Raw genomic sequence first — 26,051 nt, 5'->3', positions numbered from 1 at the left:
TATACAATTGATTACAATGTGGCTATTAAAAATTATAACCCGAGGCTTAATGTACTGACATGAAACAATGACCATGATATTATCAAGTGAAAGTAGCAGATTATTAAACAATATGAATGTGATGACTCATGTGATTATTATTTTAAAAAATCAAAATGTATGTGGGGGGGTGGTGTACACACGCGTAAGAAACAGGACAGGAAAGCCTACACCAAGATGTTAACAATAATTACCACTGGTTACTGGGGTTACGATTCAAAGATATTTTATTTCTCTTTTATTTTTTTCAATTCTTTCTTTTTTTGGTAAAAAAATTTTTATATTGTATTTAAAAGATAGACAAAAGGTGACAGTACTTTAAAAAATGAAACTTATCTTCTACAATTCTTTTTGTTAGAGCCCTTATCACACTCATATGTGATCCATTGGCTCACCAAAGCGCGAGGAGTGTTTAATCACTAGAAGGGTCAAGCCCTGCACTTGGATGGCTGGGGAACCTGTGTCAACTGAACAAGAGTAGAATCAGACCTCTATGGATCAGTTGATTGTTAGCAGAAGTTCTGGGATGCTGTCCTGAGAGATCACTTGAGTGAACTCCCTCTTGTTCTCTGCTCATGAAATCTCTGTAATGAGTAAGGCATTTGACTCATCCTCTCATACTTTCCATTTGTTTCCGAGGTGTTGATTGGCAGGTGGATTAGCATTGAGAATTGAATTGTTCAAGAAAAGTCAAATACTGAACTCTTAGGACAATTCTTATGCCACAAGTGTCTTAAATTTGGAAGACAAAGGAAAAGTTAAACCATTTCGTGACCCTCATATCTGTCACCCGCCACCCTCCCTGTGTCCCCTTACACACATCAAGATACATCCACAGACATCATTATTCTCGCCTCTCGGAGGACTCAGCCAGAAAAGCTGGAGCTGTCAAAGAGAATCCTCTTTGGGGTGTAACATGTGTCCCTACTTGAGCAATTACAGCCTTGTGTTCATCCAGGCTGGACAGGCTGACCTGTCTCTTAAGTTCTTCATTAAACAACATCTGTACCTCACCCTCCTATTGTGGTGAGGTAAGAGGGAGATTCTCACACAGCCTGATAACAGCTGTTTTATCATTCCTTCTACAATCTTTGAGAACGCCAAGGAAAAACTCCCAACTGTGAAGCAAGGATGATTGGAAACACCCTGAACACCAGATTAAAAGCAAGAAAATTGCACCAAACCTCAGAGAGATTTTTTTTTTTTCTATGCTTCACACGGAGGCCCCCCACCATCACTGACTTCTGGATTAAACTGTTAAAGTTTAATGAATTATTACCATGTTTCTGTGGAAAACTATAATCTAGGACTTTGTTTTTAACTAAAAGCTCCATGTATCAGCTGGCAATTTTCCACCAATGCTGATTTTTAAAAAAGAGTATGTTTCTCACATAGAAACACCCTCCCCCCACCCTAATCATTGCATTCTCCGGGCATATTTCACTCCGATTCCAGACAAGTAATATTACAATTCATCCTCATCTCAGCAATTGTTACATCAAAAAGAAAAGACAGAGGTGTAGCTAAATGAGTTGCACGGAGAAAGCCAGGTGGATAATAAGAGACAGCTTTCATTTGCACATTTATATAGCTCAGGAATCTACTACAGGGGTATAAGAAACAAAATCTGAAAAATTATTTACCCATATTTTTTCATTTGTTAGAAAACTTCCATTAAAAACAGGTAAGGCATAGATAAGGTGACTCTCACAGAAGCCTAGATGGTGAATTATTCATTCTAGCAGGGCCATTCCAGGTCACAAGACAGGAGACTTCTTATAATCTTAGACATAATAGAGATCGAAGATGACAGAGCTCTGTTAAATCAACTCATACTGCATTCAATTCTTCAGAACGCAGCAATGATAAGACATTGGTAGACCCGGGAGAGAAACATCTGAGACGAATTGTCAGGTATCAGAGAAAAGCAGGTCAGAATGTGGGCCTGTTTTTTAAAGCGATTTGTCCAGAAGACCAGACAAAGGGAAAATATTGTGGAAGAGTCCTTCACTTCCCCTGATCCCATGCCACCAGCATTAAAATGACTGTAATAATAGACCAGTCAGCATATTTTTTAAGGTGAAGGAGAATGAAAAAAATCAAGTCCATGACTGGTTTTTCAGAACATTTTAAATGATCATAAAAATATTATATATGCCTAGAGGCAATTTTTTAAAATACAGAAAAGCAAAATAAAGAAATGATCTCTCCTCTTACCATTCAGAAAGAAAAACAATCATTAAGACTTGGTAAAAATGTTGTCGGTCTATTTTATGTGGAAGATGCGTATTAGACAGTAATGCTAATCTAAAGCATATATATTTTTCCCCAAAATTGGATATATATATATTTCTTCTCAAAACTGGATTTATATTATAAACAGGGTTTGTAACCTGCTTTTTTTTAACTCAACATTCTTAAGTATTTTAATTACAATGTCACAGTGTTTTAAATTTATCATCACTATCAATAATGGTTTCAGGCACCAATATGCATATTACATAAAGGTTTAAAAAATAAATAAATAAAACCTTGATATAGGATCAAGCAATTTCCCAACACATGACATGTATACCCAATCCTATTTTTGCAATATCCACTGGGGGATCATTAATCCTCTGGAAAAAGAAGACAAGTTACATAATCTCTGTAAATTTCAGTTTCCTTACCTGCAAAATGCCATCACATTGTTGCAGGCTGCGTTTCCCACATAACTCAGTCCTGGAATTAGTTACATAAGCAAAAATATCCGTTAAAAGGGAGAGTCCTAAGGTGATACAAACATACCTTACATATTTTACAGTAACTTAAAATATACAAATGAAAATTCATCAAGCTTATGAAATAGTGCGAAGCCTTTTTTTCTTGCATAAACCACACCCATAATGTATCTATAATTTCCAGTTGTACTTTCTTTAACAAGAAACAGAACATGCAGACACTTGTAAAACAGTCTAAGGGCAAAATCCTTCTAGATTTTCCTCCACACTAAATTGAACTGCAACTTGTTTAGTGAGTTCCTTAAGACTTTCGAAACATGCAACTTAAGTTTTCATAAAAACAATATCTTTCTTTCCCACCTATATATGACCACTTTACATAATATTTAATCAATTTACATAATTTCAACAACAAACACATCTGGAAAACGGGCTTGGGAACAAGCTCCATTGATCCTTCTGAGCACATCCCTCCACTGGAAGCAGCTGAAGGACTCAGTGCACTGAACGAATAATCCACTGGCTTCGAGCATCCAGTGTGTTGTGAAGACCAGTCGACATGTGGTAGAGGGAATATTGGAAACACAGTGCAAGAGTAAGTAGAAAGGACTTAATTGTCTATAAGACACAGGATTAACAGAGCAGACACGGACAATCAGTAGATGAAGTGTCGACAATGTAAATAAATAAGAACAGTATGGTAAATGCAGTCAAAATCCCTGAGAGCAAGAGTTGTTGCTGATTCCTCTTAGAGATAATGGGCACTGAAAAGACTGCAGAGGAATAGAAGTTAGAGGAGTCCTAGGACGAGGGTTGTAAATGATAAGGAATGTCCTCAAAGAAACATTGCTGAAGGTTTCGTGCGAAGTGCCTATGAGGTAACAGAAGAAAGAATGAGAAAAGAAAAGTTTCCTTACATGACAATTTGGAGCAAATAATTGGGTCACAGACCATATGTGGGTCATGTCAAGTTGGTTCAGCCTTCTTAGGATCACGGTTCCCTTTGATAACCTGTGATAAAGCTACAGACCTCAAAATAGTTTTGTAGTGCTTAATAAAACTACAAGCACTTATCACGTGACCCAGCAATTGCACTGTTGGGCACTTATCCCAAAGAAATAAAGACTTGGGGGTGCATGGGCGGCTCAGTCAGTTAAGCGTCTGCCTTCGGCTCAGGTCATGATTTCAGGGTCCTGGGATCGAGCCCCGCATCAGGCTCCCTGCTCAGCGGGGAGTCTGTTTCTCCCTCTGCCTCTGCCCCCCGCTCTCTCTCTCACTCACTCTCTCTAATAAATAAATAAAATCTTTTTAAAAATGAAGACTTTTCCACACAAAAACCGGTACACTAGTGTCCATAGCAGTTTTATTCACAACAGCCAAAAACCATGAACAACTTAAATGGTTTTCAGTGGGCACATGGAGAAACCAGCTGTGGCACCCACCTCCTGTACCACATATTGCTTAGCAATAAATGGAAGTGAACCACAGATAAACTCAACAACTTGGGTAAATCTCCAGGGACTTATGCCGAGTGGAAAAAAAAAAAAAAAAAAGCAAATTTCAAAAGACTCCAAATTGTATGACTCCCTTTATATAACATTCTTGAAATAACAAAATTATGGAGCTAAACAACAGATAAGTGGTTGCCAGGGATTAGGGATAGCAGACAGAGAGGTGGATGCGGCTATCAAAGGAGTAGCAGGAGAGGTCCTTGTGATTGCAGACAGTTCCGCACCTTGATTGTAGTCATGGTTACATGCATAGTACATAAGACAACTGCATAGAACCACACACACAGGGACAGGTAAAACTGGAAAAATGTTAATAAATTCTGTAGACCTCAACATCAGCCTCCCGGTTTGGTACTGTACTATAGTTATGCGATATATTACCAGTGGTCCTGAAACACCGGACCTCTCTATACATGTTCTTCAACTTCATGTGAATTTGTAATTATATCAAAATAAAGGTTTTCAAAAAGGCTGGTCTATATGTACTTGTATGGAAATATAACTTTGTATTATTAAAGTCAGTCGTCAAATAGAACCATGGTATGATCCTCTTATGAGATTAAGAGATTGAAGATGTAAAGAGAGAAAAGTGAAGAAAAAACAAATTCTAACTTATTATTTGATATGCTTCTGTGCTGGCTGAATTTTTTTACTTGATATTCTATACAGTTTGAATTTTTCACAGTATGAACATATTACTTTATCATTTAAAAGGCAAAGCAGAATAATATAAATTATTCTTTTAAATCTATGGACCTCGGGCGCCTGGGTGGCTCAGTTGGTTAAGCAACTGCCTTCGGCTCAGGTCATGATCCTGGAGTCCCAGGATCGAGTCCCGCGTCGGGCTCCCTGCTCGGCGGGGAGTCTGCTTCTCCCTCTGACCCTCCTCCCTCTCATGTTCTCTGTCTCTCATTCTCTCTCTCTCTCAAATAAAAAATAAAAAAAAAAATCTATGGACCTCTTCCCCCCAAAAATTCATATACAATTATGTACACAATTTTAGCAATCTCCTAGACCCTGAAGTCCATCCATGGATCTCCTAAAGGGTATGTGTGCCCCTGACTAAGCACCCCTGCTTTAAAAAAATTGACACCTTCAGACGTGGAGAGAAGTAGGATCAAGGGACCTATTAAATATATTCTGTAATCACCCTGGGCTCCATTTGCTATGATACCCAGCCACCCTCAAGTGGGAAATAAAGATTCATTTCTTTGTTTCTTTGGAAGTGACTGCATGTGGAACTCTGTATTGCAACTTTAGGAACCACACCAAGGGTGATCATAACAAACATGAAGGAATAAATTAACATATAAATAACTTATTACTAAGAGTACTTAGAACAACATGAGGAAATAGAATGGTTCTTTGAGCATTTGTTTACCAGCCATATTCCAGGCAATATGCTAGACACTGGAAATAAGGCAGTGAGAAAAACAGGCTAGTTTTCCACCTAGAAACTACCGGGTGCCTAGAGGCATGGGAATGTTCTTGGCCTGCTTAATGCAAGACATCCCATCTTGTTGAAAATCTTCAATATATAAACAACATGTATAGGAGCGCCTGGGTGGCTCAGATGGTTAAGCGTCTGCCTTCAGCTCAGGTCATGATCCCAGGGTCCTGGGATCGAGCCCCGAACTGCGCTCCTTGCTCAGCGGGGAGCCTGCTTCTCCCTCTCCCTCTGCCTCTCCCCCTGCTCATGCTCTCTCTCTCTCTATCTCTGTGTCTCAAATGAATAAATAAAATCTTTAAAAAAATATATGTATAATTGATACACAAGGATTATGGAACCAGAGTGGAAATGTTTTATATCAGCCCCTAAAAGAAATATAACACATAAATATATAAAGAAATATCTGATAGATAGATAGATAGATAGATAGATAGATAGATAGATATCCACTATCAAATGGCTTTGCTCATCCAGAACCCTTTCAGACAAACACTGGTTTAATTTTTGACTCAAACATGGTAGAAAAGGCTAAATGATTCAATAAACTAGACAAATAATCGTTGTTAAAAAAAAAAAAAAGGAAAGCTTGGTAGAGAACTGCAACAGTACATTAACAGGAATAGGACTAGCAGGAACACACATGAAATGTTAAAAATTTTGAAGTTGAGAAGCAGCATGGTATAGAATACATGTGGCTAATAACAGCCTGCAGCCACACCACCTGGGTTGGAATCCCCAATCTGTCACTTACCAGCTCTATGACCAAGAGAGTTACTCCCTCTCTGTGCCTCAGCTTCTTCATCTGTAGAATGGACACATGAAAGAGCTGAAGGCTGAATGAATTCGAGTTCGAAAAATGTATTTGTCAAATAAACTTTGTAACAAACATTTATTGGACTGAAACCAAATGCTATGGGTATTCTGAGGAAAATATTCCTGGGAAAGGAGCACCAGGTGGTGCTACAGAGAGACGCTCTTCCCGACAGAATCCAGGCAAGGACAAGGCAGGAAAGTGAGAGCAGGTTTGGAAAAAGCAGTCCAGGAGAAGTACGACAAGACAGAGACTGGGGGCACCAGTCTGGCTCAGTCGGCGGAGCATGTGACTCTTGATCCCGGGGTCATGAGTTCGAGCCCCACTTTGGGTGTAGAGATGACTTAAAAATAAAATCTTTTTTAAAAAGAAGAAGACAGATTGGCCTAAAGGGGCAGATCAGAGGCTCAGCAAAAAGAGACCTTGCCTGCCAACAAAGATTTGGGTTTTGCTTGATAAGTAATGCTAAACCCCTGAAGGATTTTAAACAAAGAAGAAACCTGATCAGTGCTATGCTTTAGGAAAATCAACTTGTCCCGTGGTTGATGAGTAGATGGGAAAACCAGGTACAAAACCATTGTATTATAAATGGTTGTACACCAGGAGAAGTGTAAGCGAGGCCAAAGCAGAATGATGACAGTGAAGATGAGTAAGAAACAGAACGGATAATAGCTGAGTAAAGAGACAGAGAGATTGGAAAAATGGCTGGGCCAGCAAAAGAAATCAAAAACTATGAAAATAGAACTGAGAAATTACTATGTGCCAGACATGCTAGCAATTTCACATAAGTTTTCATAAGTAATATGCCAAACGACCAAATGAAAGTAGCCTTTTCTTTACCCATAAGAAACTGAGGCTCAGAAAAGTTATTTGCCTAGAATCATGAGGCCAGTGAGAAGCAGAATCAAGATCTGAACCCAAAGCTTCCAGATCCCAGACCAGATTCCATGCTCTCTCCAGGAATCCATGCTAGTGCTGGGGTTGGGTGGGGGGGGATTCCAACTCTGTTTTTGGACACACTCTTGGACCTCTAGATGAATTTTTTCAACGGCCAGCTAGAAAGGCAGAGGAAGTCTGGGGGGTGGGGAGACAGGAGGGTTGGAGAATGGAATTCAGAAGCTTCACGGAGGTTCTGTAAGGATTAGTGAAGTTGCTGAAGTGAATAATCAATAACAGATCATTTATAATTATTAACTTGCATGTTCGTGTGCTGGGATGTAATCATGTTTGTCTGAAGAGCCAACACAGCAGTTTTAAAGGGATCCGCAAACAGAAGAAAGCTGCTGTTCTCTTCAGTAAGCAATATTTTAGTGGCAAAACACCCTGTGAATGGTTTGTGAGTACAAAGCAGCAAGCATGTGAATAGCTTTTTACAATGTCACGTTCTCTCCTTCCACTTGGGAAGGAAGCACAATGCTACCATAAGCAGATACTAACAGCACAGATGCTGGCGCTGATGTGAGCATAAAACGCTGTCCCGCACCAAAAAAAAAAAAAAAAAAAAATCCCTAAGTACCATGCCTGCATAAATCTTATATTTTTATGAATCACTGCCATTATGGCAACTGCACACTGAAAATTTGTGTCTTAGGATGTGAATGGATCTTTCTTGATAGTTTAGCTTATCTCAGAGTCCTCATAATTTATACTTGTCCATGTATCATCTCCAAACAGGGCTTTGCTTCCTAGGTTGCTGAGTGGCAGCCTGCCCCCCCGCACGGCTAAAGTTTGAAAATAGAGTTTAATTGTAATCCAGAAGAGTGAAATCTTTCTGATGCCTCTGTTGCCATGTTGTAAACACCCGACCACAGATTCAACATTAATTTTTCCATTTCTTAACAACAGTAGTTTTCCAGAGCCAACAAATATATTCTACCATACAATTTTATGCTTTGTAAAAGGTGACCTATACTTTCTTTTCAAATGCAGTTTCTTTAATGAAAATATTGTAATGTCAGTCCATGCAAAGCAAATGCATATTAATATGCGTTTACATCTGTCTCATATTAATATTCATGCCTGAATCCACATCCCTACACAAAGCCAATTTTCTGACCATCTGTGTGATGGCTGGTGGATGCAATGAATAAATTTTATTTGTGAGAGGAGTGATAAATCATGTATCTTCAGTTTTTCACCCACAATCTTTCCTCTTAGGTGCAAAAATGTTTTCATTGTGGTTTGGAATATTTAAGTCAATGAAACGGATTAACCCCTTAATATTCCTACAGTTACTGACAATTTTATAAAGGCCATGAAAATGCAATCTCAACACCTCTAACCAAAAATAAGAAGGGACTATGGATTTACTCGTTTGGATTTGACTTCTCTGGTTCCTATATGAGTTCCAGTGTTTTATAATAATTTTCTATGTTGTTTAAAATGCACTGTAGCCGTTTTTGAAAAGTGTCACAGACGAAGGAAAGTCCTTTGAAATAAGAGTATATTCTTGAAAGAGTCCTCACAACCATCAGGTATCTTACAAGTCATATGAAGCGTAACCATACACAATGGAAAGATTTCAAACAGAGAAAGTTTATCAGTATTTAGATAATGATCTCGGTACTTTCCATTTTACCCAAGCGAAATACCAAGATTTTAGCAGTAACAACTTGTTTGTAAATTCGGTGATCTTTTGGGGAATATTGCATCCAAATCTTAGAAACAATTACGTTTCAGGATCTGAGACATATGCAATTAATTAACCTGGCAAACATAGTCCAAAAGAAAGGATTCAACTGAAAAACAATCATATCATGGTAGAGAGAGCCTGAAAAATATTGCACACTGAAAAAAGAAGTATGATCTGGTGGACTGGATAATGAAAACTGTGTCAGGTGGCTTAAGATGGTTTTCTTGCCTCTTCCTGGAATGCTTTCTATGAATTCTAGATGATTGGGCTACTAGATTGAATCCAAACCGAAAGTTTCCATTCAATTTAGTTTACCTTCTCTGAGTTAGACAGGCTTTCCTAAGGTCCCTAAGAATGTCACAAATAGCACAAACCATAACTTCCAGGTCAAAGCAGAAATAAATTGGAACTTAGTGTTCTCACTTACAGGCTGCCAAAAGTTTCTACAGCTGGAGCAACACTGAACAGAGTGACAAGGTGAAACAGGAACCCTCAAAGCTATCAATCTACTGTACATACAGCCCCAGTTAGCACATGGATATTCAAACCACAAATGGAGCCAGTTCAGAGAAATTTTGTCCCAAATAAGCAAGTTACTGACTGAGCACCTGCTCCCTGTAAGGCATTGTGCTAAGAAGGAGCCTAAAACGCCAGGCTGCCCACAGAAAGCTTACCCGCTAGCTGGTAATGGAGACAGATTCTCCCACAAGAAGATTCTCAACCACTGAGTTGACGTGTGATAAATATGAACTGGGTATGGGCACCTGGGTGGCTCAGTCGTTAAGTGTCTGCCTTCAGCTCGGGTCATGGTCCCAGGGTCCTCGGATCGAGTCCCGCACTGGGCTCCCTGCTCACAGGAAGCCTGCTTCTCCCTCTCCCTCCCCCTGCTCGTGCTCTCTCTCTCACTCATTCTCTCTCTCAAATAAAAAAAAATCTTAAAAAAATATATGAACCAAGTATGGCAAAAGGAATTTTTAAAACAGTGAGATTTCCACAAGCCCAGGAAATAAAAGAACCTCACCAAGAGGAATTTAAAATCAGTCTCAAAGGCTGTAAGATTCAGATGGTCAGAGAAAAGGCGAAGTCATAGCAGATGGGAGAAGCTTCACAAAGGCCCACAGCAGGAAGTATTTTGTTGTAAGGAAGCAGGAGTAATGGGTGAAACTGTGAGGAGCCTGCACTGGTTACCACTTGAGAATTAATGTTCAAAACTATGGGAGTGAAGGCAAATGGTTTTGAGTGGTACACATATAGGCATCAAATAACACTGAATTAGAAAGTCAGGAAAATAATCTCCTACTAACTCTGTTAATTCTCCTAATTGCCTCAAGAAGACAATCTTGGTGGGGCACCTGGGTGGCTCAGTTGGTTAAGCGCCTGCCTGCCTTTGGCTCAGGTCATGGTCCTGGAGTCCCTGGATCGAGTCCCGCATCGGGCTCCCTGCTCGGCGGGGAGTCTGCTTCTCCCTCTAACCCTCCTCCCTCTCCTGCTCTCTCTCTCATTCTCTCTCTCAAATAAATAAATAAAATCTTTAAAAAAAAAAAAAAAGAAGACAATCTCGGTTTGGTGCCTATATATCTTTCACACCACTCCAGTATTTGCTAAATCTCTCGTTTTCACAAAGAGAGCCAGCCTCAGGCCCAAAGTCTACAGACTGGAATTTAACAACATTGTTTGCTTTCACGATGTTGGTTTTCAGTGTTACTTTATTTGATCCCAAGTAGGATTTTACTGGTCTTCCATTTGCAATGGTAATATAACATTTCCTTGGGCACCTGGGTGGCTCAGTCTTTAAGCGTCTGCCTTCGGCTCGGGTCATGGCCCCAGGGTCCTGAGATTGAGACCTGCATCGGGCTCCCTGCTGGGCGGGAAGCCTGCTTCTCCCTCTCCCACTCCCCCTGCTTGTGTTCCCTCTCTTGCTGTGTCTCTGTCAAATAAATAAAATCTTTAAAAAATAATAATAATATATATGTATGTAACATTTCCTTTTAGGGAAAATTTATTTAAGATTTCTTAAATTAGTTGCTTTTTAAAGATAAAAAGTAGAATTAGTGAATGTGATGAACAAATGATGGAAGTTTGGAGAGGACTAATATGGCATAATAACTGGCAAGATGGAAAGATGATTTGGACTCAGGCTGGAAATGCCTCAATATAGAAGCTCATTGGATCCAATTACGGCCTTTGATTTCAGTTCCACTTGGTAATTCTCAGTATCTCTGCTTCCCTTATATACAGGCGTTGCTGAGGTCATGTTTGTAAAATTTCTTTTGGGCCTAGAATTTTTCAAAAACAAATCTAAACGTTTTCATATAAATGAGAAAGGAACATTATCTAAATGCGAGATGGAGAAAAACATAATAGGTCACCAAGCCCCACCCCTCACTGATTTAACGTAAGAGATAAAAACATAAAATACTTCATCAGCCGCAAAAGGATATTGCTTTCATTAGATCGCTCAGGATTTCACACCATATACTTAAGTATGATTTAGCATAATATTGATACTTGTTTATATTTGCCACCTACCTATTTCACAGTGATGTTATAAGGATTACTGATAGAATATTTCTTAAGCCTTTTTGGCTCTTAAAAGAAAATATGCACTATAAAATCAAGGTAATAGTAATAATAGTCATCATCATAATAGCAATAACTGCTCATGCATTTTCAAACGTGGGCTCTGTGTTGATGGAAAGGGAAATTAGGCTGTAAGCTAAAAATGCATGCCTATCAGCTGGTTGGAACACAAAGACTTAGGATGCGATAATAGTGATGCTAACTACAATTTATCAAGGTCTGGAGTAGGGTGTGAGATTCCACATTTTAGCCACCCTGCGTTGCTGATGCTGCTGGTCTGAGGCCACACTCTGAGTAGCAAGGCCTTAAACCACACCACTCTTTCAGGGTCAGATCTGAAGTCTATGCCATTGACTGTCAGCGGATTTAAGGAAGCACGTCTAAACACATCTTAGCAAATCTGTCACCCATGCTGAGGTGGCCCCCATGTTTGACCCATTTTGTGCCTGGTAGTCTATCTCCATTGTCCAGTTCACCACCTACATGAAAACTCTGTCTCTCATTGTCTTCCTCTCATTCCCAAGTCAGACATGAACTCTTTAAGAGCAGAAAAATGATCACAAGGTTTGAACAAAGATTTATGTTCAAAAATGTTGATTTCAGAACTCTTTGGAACATCAGAAAGTAGGAAAATCCTGTTTTATATAATATATTTGATAATGTGGGAGATGTTCATGATATGGCATCAAGTTAAAAAGCAGGATACAAAACTATGTGCAGTATCGTTTAAATTTAAATATAGGTAGAGAGAAATATAGAAAGTAGCATGTGTAATTAATAAATTATCATCTTGTCTTTTTTTTCTGTTGAGTAATCATTAGCAAGAGGATAGAAATGTGATCTCTCCCTCTCCTCTCACGGAAGAATAGCAAGGTCTGTGAGATTGGACACTTGTTTGCTCCAAAAAGGAGTTAACATCCATGGTATTCCAGTCGCATAGCAAGAGTGAGCAAGGTGGACCTTTGTGGAAGGGGATGACTAAAGGATGTTAGAGACTGAGGGGGAGAGAGGTTTTTTAAGACTGGGATGGGAGGAGTCAAGCCCTGGGTTTCTGCTCCCTGGCTTTCTTCAATGTGCCCTACAGGAGGGCATGGGTCCTGGAGATCTGGGGTCTCAACAGTCCCTTGTGAGCCCTGACACTCAGGAGCCTCCACCACTGAATGGTCTATGAGGGCTGAGACCACAATGGACTGAAGACCAGAAGCCCTTCCAAATTTCCCAGACTGTACAAGCCCTTGGGGTCTGTTACAACCTCAAGGGAGTCGTTAACTAGCCCAAGACCAGGTAAATTAGGGACTAAGTCTTTTTTTAATGGGATGAGAAAAAATAAATTTTAATGTGATTTTTTTCTTGCATTAAAATATAGGAAAGTACATATTGACATATACATGTACATGTACCTATGCATATAAGTGAAACACTGGAAGGAAATACTCCGAAATGTTAATGGTAGTTAACATTTGGTTGGTTTATGGAAGATTTTTTTTTTCTTCTTTACACATTTCCATATTTTCCAAAAATTCTGAAAAACACCTAAGTTGTTTTTAGAATTAGGAAAATAAAATATAAAAAAAAGGTCATTTTTTAAAATCATGGCACATATTTTATTCACCTTTTTTATATGCAGCACATAACACAGTTCTGGTATACACAGCAGGCACTCAAATAAATGATAACTAAATTAAATAAAATAAACAAAGCGCATGCCATAATGGTAAGTTAATACAATCACCCTGGTGTACAAGAAACAGTCCATGCACTTATGAAAGAAAGTAAGTTATTCTGAGATAGCTATTCTGAAAGTATCATTTTATATAAGACTATCAAAAAATTATCATGAGAGAAGGATCATATAAGCATTAAACAAAGGCAATCTGGGCTCAGGGACAGTGTCCTTGATTTGGAGACAGAGGCTTTTTTTAGGTCCCCATGTTACCCACAAAGTATATCCCTCTGGTAAATCTCTGACCTTTCCAAGTTCCAATACCTCATCTGTAAATACAAGTTCTACCAACTTGAACATGGCATTAAGATCAAATGAAAGGTAGAATGTGAAAGCAATTTTGAAACTATGATGTACTATACCAGACATAATTTTTATTATTAGAACATGTATTTGACAGAATGAAAAAGAAAGACTAAGAATACAGCTAATTCTTTTAAACCATTTATCAAATAAAAAAACAAAAATAAAACTAGACATCTGTATCATGCTCCTGCCTCTGTCCAGTGATCTAAGTCATTCTTTTTTTTTTTTTTAAGATTTTTATTTATTTATTTGACAGAGAGAGACAGCGAGAGAGGGAACACAAGCAGGGGGAGTGGGAGAGGGAGAAACAGGCTCCCCGCTGAGCAGGGAGCCCGATGCGGGGCTCGATCCCAGGACCCTGGGATCATGACCTGAGCCGAAGGCAGCCGCTTAACCGACTGAGCCACCCAGGCGCCCCTGATCTAAGTCATTCTTAACAGAATCACAAACTAATGTGACAAAAACAAAGTTAGAGGAAATGAATGTTGGTTAGTGACTTCCTGTACTTTACCATAGGGTTCACTCACATATTCATTCTTTCAACAATATTTATTGTATCAAACACTTTCCTAGGGGCTAGAAATTCAAAAGTGAGCCGGGTAAGTGTCTCTGCCTTAGTGCAACTTTCATGTAGTGGGCAAGAGATCACCAATCAACAAGTAAACAGATAAAGAATCCAAGATTGGGATAAGTGCAATGAAGTAAATAAGCAGGATTGTGGTCACCAGCTTCCAAGATGGCCCCCACTGATCCCTCCTCTTGATATTTACACCTTGTGTAGTCCCCTCTCGCATTTGACAGAGTTGGTCTGACTGACCAATGGAACACAAAAGAAGTAATCATATGTCACTTTCAAGATTGGGGTATAATAGACAGTGTGGCTTCTGTTTGGTCACCTTCCCATGCTCTCACCGGGGGGAGAAGCCAACTGCCATATATTGAGGACACTCAGAAAGCCTACAGCAAGTCCCATGTAGCAAAGAGCCAGCAAGGAACTGAGGGCTGCCAAAAATAGTGTGAATAGTCTTAGAAGTGGATCTTCCAGCCCTTCAGATGACTGCAGCCCCAGTCAAGAAGTTGACTGCCACTTCATGAAAGATCCTGAGCCAGACTGTTACAGAACCTGACTGGATCGCCCAACAGAGGAACCAAGGGGCACCCGGAGATCTTGGAGGATAGGAGGTTTATTCAAAGCTGGCGGGCTCAGAAGAGAGTGGTCTCCAAAGGTCTGAGCCCCGAGCACAAACAAAGGGGACAATTTATACACTTCTACTTCCGCATACTTGGCACTTTTGGTGAGCGCGCGAAGCAGGGCAGGGAAAAGAACCCGGATTGGTGCGCATGGGAAGCAGAGCAGGGAGAAGAACCTGGAAGAGCCCCGGGGCAAGGACTGGGACTCTCACTGGCTCGGTCAGCCATCTTAAGACACAGATTTTCCCCATTATTCCCCCACTTTGATGCCCCTTTAAACACCTAGTTTAGAGGGCATCATTTTCATCTTCTATGGGGCCATAGTGAGTAAGGAGTAACTGGAGTCTGATTTTAGCAATTTGAGTAGTGATAAACCTAGTAAGGACATTAAGAATATAAGGACCCAATGCCACTATGAGGAGAAGCAATAGGAGAGGGCCAACGAGGGGGGCGAACCAAGGGAACCATTGTAAGAGGGTATCCCACCAAGTTGTCTGCTGGAGTGTTTTCCACCAACGATGCACTCGTTCCTGTAATTGGGTCAGAGTTTCTTGGACCACCCCCAACTCATTAGCACAGAAACAACATTCCTCCTGTAAGAAGAGGCAGAGCCCCCCTGCGCAGTTGTAAGTCAAGCCCGCGCCTGTTTTGGAGGACCACTGAGGCCAGTGAATTAAGTTGGCACTGCAGGGCCAGGGCCAACTGAGTGAGTGTGGAGAAGTCCATCATGAGTTGCTGAGTTAACCCCTGGTACTGAACCTGATACATCTTGACGCCAGTGGTGCCGAGGGCAACACCTGATGCAGCCAGCAGGCTCACAATAAGAGGGATGGCCATGGGGGAGCATCAAGGATGGATAGGAGGTCTCCATATGAGTGGGGCATTGCTCCCAGGGAGGACTGAAAGATCAGGTAAGAAACTGAAAAGCGTGCATGATTGATTGTGTGGGGTGATGCAGATGTATACACCTTGATCACAAGCCAGAAAACTGATGTTAGGTGCACAGACCCAACTGTGGCCCATGATGGGAGAGGAAGAGTTGCCATACAGCAGTACTGGAGGCAGAAAGAGATAATCTGAGGTCCCCGGTGTCGAGATGGGAGGTGATGGGACCGGGCTTTATACAGATCCAGCAGTCAGATGCTAGGGGTGGATTTGAGTGGTTAAGCGCTTGGTGGGAGGCATTAATCGTACCTAACAATTGTGCTATAGATGCTTGCAGTGTGTGGATGGGGGACCCAGGGATGCGCCAGGGTGAGTTATTTTCTGTCTGACTCTGGGGGTTGACTGTAAGGCTTGAAGTGAACATGGACTTAATCATAAATTTGGCCATGGGGTCAGTTCCCATAGAGTGATATTGGCCCAACAGGAGAATGATTCCTGTAGCCCATGATGTGGCATTGGGTTCTAAGACTGAGAGGGTGAGCAGTATACAGTGATTGTTAGAGCAAGAGGATGGGGTAGCATTGCGTGACAGGGAAATCCGATGTCACTGCACTGTTTGAGGTGCCACCACCTGGTGGACCATCGCTCCATTCCCCGCCAAGTCGCCACCCATGTCTCACATCCCCAGGCTTGCGAGCAGAACTGAGGGCAGGTGTTTGGCTGTTGAGGCGTAGGGCCCCCACAGATGTAGATATCTACCAGCCAGTAACCTGAGTGAGGGCCATGGCAGGAACACCATCTATGAGGTTCCCAGGAGATATCAAGAAGCTGGCATCCATCAGAATGGAGGTTAACCTTTGGTGTGTGCCTATCCCAGGTGGAAGAAGTCAGTGGGGGCACGGTGCAGGATTGAGGGGGACAAGCTGGAAAGTCCATTTACCAGTAATGGTGATATGACAGTTTGCCCCCCTTGCCGGGCCGGGCAAGCTAGAGGCAGTGCGGAGGAACAGCATACCAAGCAGCAGAAGACCAGGACTGACTGGGGCCAGGAAAACCATGGTGAAATGTGCTTAGGAGTAGACAGCAAAGGGCCAGTAAAAGTGGGGTCTATGACATTAGTTAGAGGGAGCCATCGTGGCTGACCTGACAGCAAATGAAACCTGTGGACAAGTAAGTGCAGTAATACACCCTAGGGACACCCAATAAGCAATGACAATAGTAAGCCTCTGGGGGAAAGTCCAGTCAGGAGAGGTAACAGTGTAGAGTCTGACTCCCAAGATGAGGGAAACCACGCCAATGAGAGCCAGGGACCAAGGTGAGCAGGTGTCCATCGGTCGGTGGGGTCTCGTCGAAGGTGAAGCTGGAGCGGGTTCGTGAAGTCTAGCTGGACTCTCCACTGGCACGGCTCCTCGTCCCAATGATGAGCTTTCTTCACTATGGAGTGGTGGACCCACGGGGTCCTTGAGACCTTGAGGGCAGTAGGGGGGGTAGAACAACAGTGTGGGGCCCTGTTACTGCGGTTTGAGGGGGTCTTTCTTCCAATCTTTGACCCAAACTGAGTCCCCTGTCTGGAAGGAGTGAGTGTTCCTGAGGCCCTAAGGAGATTGGGGCCCTCTCAATGGTGTACTTTTGTAATTTGTTTAGGGTGGCCCCCAGGGCCTGAAGCTGCTCCTTTATCCCTTTATCTCCAACTTGATACAAGTTTCCTGGAAGGCTTCCCAAGCACGAGGGAAGCCGTCTATATATTAATTCTAATGGGGAGAAACTTGGATGTCCCGGGCATGCACCGAGCATGCAGGAGAGCTGGGGTAGCAGATCCGGCCATGGCAGGTTAGTCTCCTGACAAAACTTTGCTAAGGTTCCCTTGAGGGTGCGATTCATTCACTCTACTTTCCCTGAACTTTGGGGCCGGTAAGCGGTGTGGAGTCTCCAAGTGACGTTGAGAGATTTGGTCACAACCTGTACAATGTCTGCCACAAATGCGGGTCCATTGTCACTATGGATTGTTAATGGCAGGCCAAACTGGGGCACAATCTTCCACAAGAAGCCTTTAGCTACTTCCCAGCTTTGCTCCGTCCTGGTCGGGAAGGCTTCGACCCACCCAGAGTATGTGCATACTATCACTAGGAGATATCTGAACCCCCTGCTCGGCTGCACATCTGTGAAGTCTACCTCTAGATCTTCAAAGGGGGTTGCTCCCATCCTCGGGACACCTGGCGGGGATTCTGGTGCAGACCGAGCATTATTTTTAGCACATGTTATGCATTGTTCACTCGTTGCTCGGCACAGTGCTGGCAGCTGACTGATGTAGTGCTTCTTGAGAAGGGCTTCTAATGCAGTTTTTCCCACATGAGTGAGTTGGTGGTGTTCCTTGACTAGATGCCCTCCAGTTGCTGTTGGAATAAAGATGCACCTGTCTGGCATCATCCACCATCCCTTTTCAGTCAGGGTGGCCCCCTCAGCCATGGCCCATTCCTTTTCCTTTTCAATGTAACTAGGTGGAGAGAGTTCTTCTGGGGGTGTTAGGGCCATGGTAAGGGAAGGGGCTCTGTCCATGTCCTCACTGGCTGCGGTCTTCGCTGCCTCAACTGCCAACGATTTCCCCATGCTATGGGGTCGTCTCCTTTCTGGTGTCCCTTACAGTGCAGGATCGCTACTTCCTTTGGAAGCCAGACGACTTCAAGGAGTCTCAGTATCTCCTCCTTGTTCTTGATAGCTTTTCCTGCGGCGGTTAGGAGGCCCCTTTCCTTGTAGATGGCTCCGTGTATATGTACAGTAGCGAAGGCATACCAAGAGTCAGTATAGATGTTGACTCGCTTGCCTTCCCCGAGGGTGAGGACTCAGACTAAAGCATATAACTCAGCCCATTGTGCTGACCATCCAGCTGGTAATGCTTTAGCTTCTAGGACTTCAGTGGTTGTGGTTACTGCATAACCCGCTCTTTGGGCACCCTCTTGTAGGTTAGTAACTGCTGCCATCACTGAACAGCATGAGCTCTGGATTCTTTAGGGCTTGATCCCGCAGGTCTGGACGGCTCACGTAGACTTCATCAGTCACCTTGGAGCAGTCATGGTCTGGTTCCCCCTCTTCCATGGGGAGAAAGGTTACTGGATTTAATGTCCTTACTGTTTTGAGGGTGACCCATGGGTTTTCGCAGAGGAGCCCTTGGTATTGTGCTCACCGAGAGTTGGGAAGGAAGTGGTGTCCCTGTGCGTTCATGAGGGACACAACTGCATGAGGGACCCTGATGTTAAGTCCTTGCCCCAGGGTAAGTTTGTCCGCCTCCTTGATGAGTAAGACCGTGGCTGCCAGCGCCCTGAGGCACGGTGGCCATCCCGCTGCCACAGGGTCCAGCTTCTTTGACAGGTAAGCAACTGGACGTTGCCAGGGTCCAACAGTCTGGGTGAGTACCCCGAGCACTATTTTTTCCTTTTCATGCACAAAGAGATTGAAGGGTTTCTCTACAACTGGTAGGCCCAGGGCTGGAAGCCTGCCCCAGGGTGGTCTTTATCTCTGTGAAAGCGGCTTTTGCTTCCTCAGTCCAGGCAGAGGGTTCTCAATCTGGTCCCCCTAAGAGATTATAAAGGGGTCTTGCTATTGCCGAGAACCCAGGGATCCAGATGCAGCAGAATCCTGCAGCCTCCAGGAATTCTCATAGGCCCCTTTTTGTCTGGGGCTGTGGCAGGGAGATGATGACCCTTTTCCTCTCCAGCCCTAGTTCTCTTTTCCCTTGGGTGAGGAGGAAACCAAGGTATGGGGCAAAGGCATTAATCTTCTGCTTTCGCTGGACAATGGAACAGTACCCCTTGGAGACAAGTCTGAATGTTACTTGTGTGCCCACTAGTATTAAAACATGTTTCTAGACATTGTGTCCTTGGATTTAAAAATTATTACTCAAGAAAGTCTTTTCCTCTGAAATTCTCAGCGTTGTGACTTACGATCGGAAACTATTCTGATGCCACCATAGACTGTATGCCGTTCACCATGAAACTGCAGACAGGCCCACTGAGACTCTGTAGGCTTCTGGGGACCTTAAGGGTGCCTGCCCGTGGAGTCACAGAATCAGTCCGCTTGAGCAAGCCAAGTCGGACTGCACATTCACTCACACATTCACACTCCAGAAGTTATTACATTACCTCCCTGGGAATCCCTACCTGTGAGACCTCTAAGAGGTCTCTGAGAGGTGATCAGACTCCCCTTCCACCCCAATGCGGGTGGGCCTGTCTGGGTCCTGGAGTCCCAGGACTTACTGGTATCTGATGTCGGGACCAGGTCCTCACCTGCCAAGTGTCCTCGAGTTCAGCGGGAACAGCGGAGCAGGGCCAGCCCAAGGCGACCGGGACAGGAGACTGCCGAAAATTAGGCAGGGAGCGCCTTCTCCATTAGGATCCCTCGTTCTGTCACCGCCCCACCATTGCCCCTAGACCGGTGGCAACAATGGGCCAGCGAGGTTGGGTTTCCCGGTCAGGGAACCAAATGTTACGGAACCTGGACTGGATCACCTGATGGAAGAACCAAGTGGCACTCAGAGATCTTGGAGGCTAGGAGGTTTATTTAATGCCGATGGGCTCAGAGGAGAGTGGTCTCCAAAGGTCTGAATCCCGAGCACAAACAAAGGGGGCAATTTATACACTTACACTTGCGCATACTTGGCACTTTTGGGTGCATGTGTGAGGCGGGACAGAGAAAAGAACCCGGATTGGTGCTTGAGGGAAGCAGAGCAGGGAGAACAACACAGAAGAGCCCCAGGGCAAGGACTGGGACTGTCTCGCTGGCTCGGTCGGCCATCTTAGGACACGGATTTTTTCCATCAAGACCACCAGCTCCCAGATTCTTGACACACAGACAATGTAAGACAAATAGGCTTATTGTTTTAAGCTGTTGAATATGGGGGTAATTTGTTACACAGCAATAAATGACAATACAAGGATGCTGAAATAAACTAAGCAGCAGTTTGCAAAGACCAACTTGAAAAGATTATATTTGCTCTGAGACCTAAAGAACAAGAATGAGCTCTGCAAAAACAAACAAGCAAGCAAACCAGCTAAGTTAAAGGACCAGCTAGCAGAAATGGGAAGGGGCTTGGAACATTTCAGAAGCAAACAAACTTTTCTCCCGGGTCTGAGTCTGTACACGGATTATATAAGTCTCCATTCAGCCCCTCTATGTCCCCTATTGCTGGCAATTCCCATTTCCCATTGCCTTACCTACTGCATTTATGCTTTTTAGCGTTTCTTAGTAGAACTATCAGCATTTGGGGCAATTCTCCACAGTGTAGGACTACTCACAGATTGCAAAATGTTTTGCAACGCAGGCCCTTCCACTAAATTCTCACAGAATCTCCATTGATAACCTCATGTGACAACCCTAAATTTCCCCCTTCCTCACTTTTCAAAATAGCCTCCAGAAGGGGGTATTGTCCCCAGTTTAAAATTATACAGTCTAACCTAAAGAAATACAGAATGTAGTGACTAAGAACATTCCTGGGCACTAAAGGTTCTTAGATATGAAACTGAGCTCCATCACTTATCAGAAAACATCTCTCTCCACCTCATTGTTCATGTGTTAAATAAGCTGTCCCGCCGGCGGCGGCGGCGGCACCAGCTTGTGGGAACACGGCCAAGATTAAGGCTTGAGACCTTCGCGGTAAGAAGGACGAGCTGCTTAAACAGCTGGAGGACCTGAAGGAGGACCTGTCCCAGCGCGCGGCTTCCAAGTTCTCCGAGATCCCAGCTGTTCGCAAACCCGTGGCCCCTGGTCTCACCATCATCAACCAGACACGAGAAATTCTACAAGGGTTAAGCGGCACAAGCCGCTGGATCCGCGGCCCCAGAAGCCCCGTGCCAGGCGCCGCCGGCTGAACAAGCACGCAGAGCACCGGCAGACCAAGCAGCGGGCAGAGCGGTCGGAGCCCGAGCACTGGCGTCAATACAACGCAGACAAGCCGGCCAAAAAGAAAGAAAAGAGGGCGCCTGGGTGGCTCAGTTGGTTAAGCGACTGCCTTCAGCTCAGGTCATGATCCTGGAGTCCCGGGATCGAGTCCCGCATCGGGCTCCCTGCTCAGCAGGGGGTCTCTAACCCTCTTCCCTCTCGTGCTCTCTCATTCTCTCTCTCTCAAATAAATAAATAAAATCTTTAAAAAAAAGAAAACTGTCCAAAGATGAAATGAAGTGACGTATGTAAAATAGCATGGGCCTGACACATGGACGCTAGTATTAAATTATTTCTCGTCTTTGTCCAGCCAAAGCCCTCTCACTCTTTCCAATCAAACTGAAGCCTGATCTCTTCCAAGAAGCTCTGGGGGCTCCACTCACCCTCTTCTTTGAATTTATAATGATGTGTTACCCTTCTTTGGGAGTAGATGGCACATGACGGTGATTGCTCTCTGTGGAAACTGCACAGGTAGCCAGGACAATTTCTTTTTTTTTTTTTTTTTTAAGATTTTATTTATTTTTTGACAGAGAGAGACACAGCGAGAGAGGGAACACAAGCAGGGGGAGTGGGAGAGGGAGAAGCAGGCTTCCTGCAGGGCAGGGAGCCCGATGCGGGCTCGAACCCGGGACCCTGGGATCACGACCCAAGCCGAAGGCAGACGCTTAACGACTGAGCCACCCAGGTGCCCCACCAGGACAATTTCTTAAGCTGCATGGCACTCTGCCTTTTCCTCTCCACTGCAGACCATGGTGATGGGAGGTCGGCTTACCTTTCTGCCCTTCTAGATCATCCTTTTGAGGTTTTTTCCCAAAAAACGTTTGTTGTAGATTTGGACAGTCTCTACAGTACCCACCCCTTCCTTGTTGCCACAAAATAGAACACGGGGGCCTTTACAAGCCAAATGTCAGCTACCTAGATATCCCCATAAAACCTTCTGGCACTGAAGAGGCAAAGATGGTGAAACAGGCTTAGCATCAATTTAAAAAAAATGCTCAAGCATGAATTAACATCACCGCAGGATCTCAGGCTCTCAAAAGAACTGTTTCCTGAGTCTCCCTTTGCTTGGACTGCCTGCTTTCAGTGAGGTCTCTCGACCTCTATTGTCTGGCCTCTTTCAGTCACACTCTGCTCTCCAGCCCATATCCATACCCATGTGAGATGCGGCTCCCTCATCCTCTTCCCTCACCCCCAAGTGAGGGGTAAGGCAGAGTTCTGAGGGTGACAGGGAAATTCCGGTACAACCAGCACAGCAAACAGCTGAATGCTTACTCTTACAGTTCCTGTTACTAACAGTCCACCAGCCCCAATCTCCTGAAATTTGTTTTCCTCACCCAAACATACTCATAATTACCATGGAGGGGGATAAAATTAAAAAAAAAAAAAACAGAAAGTTTATAGGGTAAGAAATGTTCTAAATTTCTTAGCACAACTACTGGGTATTACCCCAAAGATACAAATGTAGGGATCCGAAGGGGTACGTGCACCCCAATGTTTATAGCAGCAATGTCCACAATAGCCAAACTGTGGAAAGAGCCAAGATGTCCATCAACAGATGAATGGATAAAGAAGATGTGGTATATATATACAATGGAATATTATGCAGCCATCAAAAGGAATGAGATCTTGCCATTTGCAACGATGTGGATGGAACTGGAGAGTGTTATGCTGAGCAAAATAAGTCAATCAGAGAAAGACATGTATCACATGACCTCACTGATATGAGGAATTCTTTTTTTTTTTTTTTAAGATTTTATTTATTTATTTGACAGAGAGAGACACAGCGAGAGAGGGAACACAAGCAGGGGGAGTGGAAGAGGGAGAAGTAGGCTTCCCGCTGAGCAGGGAGCCCGATGCGGGGCTCGATCCCAGGACCCTGGGATCATGACCTGAGCTGAAGGCAGACGCTTAACAACTGAGCCACCCAGGCGCCCCTATATGAGGAATTCTTAATCGCAGGAAACAAACTGAGGGTTGCTGGAGTGGGGGGAGGGGTGGGAGGGATGGGGTGGCTGGGCGATAGACATTGGGGAAGGTATGTGCTATGGTGAGCGCTGTGAATTGTGCAAGACTGTTGAATCACAGATCTGTACCTCTGAAACAAATAATACATTATATGTTAAAAAAAAAAAAAAAAAGATAGCAGGAGGGGAAGGATGGAGGGGGGAAATTGGAGGGGGAGATGAACCATGAGAGATGATGGACTCTGAAAAACAAACTGAGGGTTCTAGAGGAGAGGGGGGTGGGAGGATGGATTAGCCTAGTGATGGGTATTAAAGAGGGCACGTTCTGCATGCAGCACTGGGTGTTATACGCAAATAATGAATCATGGAACACTACATCAAAAACTAATGATGTAACATAACATAATAACAAAAAAAAAAAGAGTAAAAAAAAAAAATTTCTTAGCACCGACCTTAGTCCTATCATTCAGACTCTCTCAAAAAGCATCAAAGCTGTGAATCAAAGATTTGCCTTCTTTTTCTTGCTGCTGTTGTTTCTCTACAGGATTGCCTCTTTCCACAACCACCTTCCTTACATTGGAGTGAACCCTTAATTTTTTTAAAGAGCCCTCCCCGCCTTAAAGAGAAGATACAAATCAGAGATGTGAACTATTGTCTTTGTGCATGCCTACCTTCCTCCAGCATGTGGTTGACATTCCCAAGCACCTCCAAGCGTTCCCAAATTCTCAGCCACTCTGACTCCTACAGCATAGCCTTCCTTTCCCTGCCGGTTTGGAAATCCTTTGGGGGATATGCTCATAGATTCTACTTCTTTGTCCCTAGGCCCCCAGTACCTAGTTCCAATCACACCAGAAGGCCTTAATGTCTTCATTGACGGACTGATTCTTGACACCACACCCACTTATCAATCAGTTTTTGCTTTCTTCATAATTGACCTCATCCACATGTACTCATGCAAAGGCACCATATGTTAGTTCTTATGTTGGACCAAATGAAGAAAAGAAATTTGGAAAGAGCTTCACACATCATCTGGGTAATTATCCTGTATTTGCAATAGAGCAGCTTAATGTCCCTGCATTAATAAAGAACTCAAATGCTGCTACAAGGGCTGAGCGTGATTATCTGAGCTTCTTACTTAACCCACTCAGTTAAAAAGAAAAAAATCTTGTGATCTGATGGGGCAGAATAGAACCTAGGTGTCCTTTAGCTCCAGCAAAGAACAAAGCTATTTACGGGGGCGGGACGCGGTCAGCTGGTGGATTCCAGACTCCACAGCCGCAAGAGCCCTACGAAGAGGGTGGTTTTGTGGTCCGCTTGGCTCCCTGCCCGGCTTCCTTGCTAACATTCAAACCTAAATCCACGTAAGCCTTTACTTTAAAACCTGGCGCTACTCCAGCCTTGGGCACCAAACTTGTCCATGTGCCCTAAATTGAGGATGGACAAGAAGCCTGGAGCTACTAGTCTGGGCAGCTGACAGGACTTTATTCTGGTTCCAGGTTCACTCTGGCATTGGCACCCTAGTTCCCAGGTAAGGAGGTTTCTGCTTTGTAAGTGGCAGTATCTTGCCCTACAAATAAGTCCCAGGCCCCAAGCCCCAAGCCCACTGGCAGAAGTAGAATTTCCACTTCCAAACTCCAAGGTTCTTGGGACCTGACAGCTGGCTCCTCCTATAGGATCCAGGGCATTACACAACGCTCCTGCGCTGGCAACTCCACATGAGTGACTCCACAGCAAATCATTGGCCTTCGTGGACTCCTGGGATTCACTTATCCTCTCCCTGCTTGGGTTTGATAAATCTTAAATTCAGTTTGAGCTTTTTAAGGATACTTTTCCCATCACCTTCTACCTCTGCAATCTTCCCCAACGTGGACCCGAAGTTCTCAATCCTTAAATCAGTGCTTCCCAACCATTTACACATCGTGGCACACATAAAACATAAGATTTGCTCCCTTTTTTTTGAGATGCAATTGACAGAAAACATTAAATTAGTTTCAGGTGTACAACATAATGATTCAATATTTATATATATTGTGAAATGATCACCACAATAAGTCTAATTACCATCCATCACTACATAGAGTTACAATTTTTTTCTTGTGATGAGAAATTTTAAGATCTACTCTCTTAGCAACATTCAAATATACAATACAGTATTATTAGCTATAGTCACCATGCTGTACATACAAGATTTGTTCTTGTATTGTACAGATGTTCCCAGTCAAAGACGACTGGACCAGAGAAGGGCCTCCGGTCACCTCAGACCTTCTTTAGCTACCTTCTAGCTGAGGGCACCACTATTTAGTCACAC

The 26,051-nt window shown here is 43.4% G+C and overlaps 1 long non-coding RNA gene across 4 annotated transcripts in view; it reads right to left on the bottom strand.

The window, feature by feature from the left end:
- Positions 1 to 26,051, bottom strand: part of LOC123858899 (uncharacterized) — a 109,079-nt gene that overhangs the window by 13,279 nt on the left and 69,749 nt on the right. For all 4 annotated transcript variants that reach the window (XR_010410587.1, XR_010410588.1, XR_010410589.1 and 1 more), the window contains one exon: positions 2,709 to 2,760. This is a non-coding gene — a long non-coding RNA (uncharacterized LOC123858899). The remainder of the gene's footprint in view (positions 1 to 2,708; positions 2,761 to 26,051) is intronic.

Source organism: Mirounga angustirostris, unplaced genomic scaffold, assembly GCF_029215605.1.
Source record: "Mirounga angustirostris isolate CCGP_5_RB_7025 unplaced genomic scaffold, mMirAng1.0.hap1 SCAF_4, whole genome shotgun sequence".
Classification (NCBI taxonomy): domain Eukaryota; kingdom Metazoa; phylum Chordata; class Mammalia; order Carnivora; family Phocidae; genus Mirounga; species Mirounga angustirostris.
This window is presented reverse-complemented; position numbering and strand designations above follow the sequence as displayed.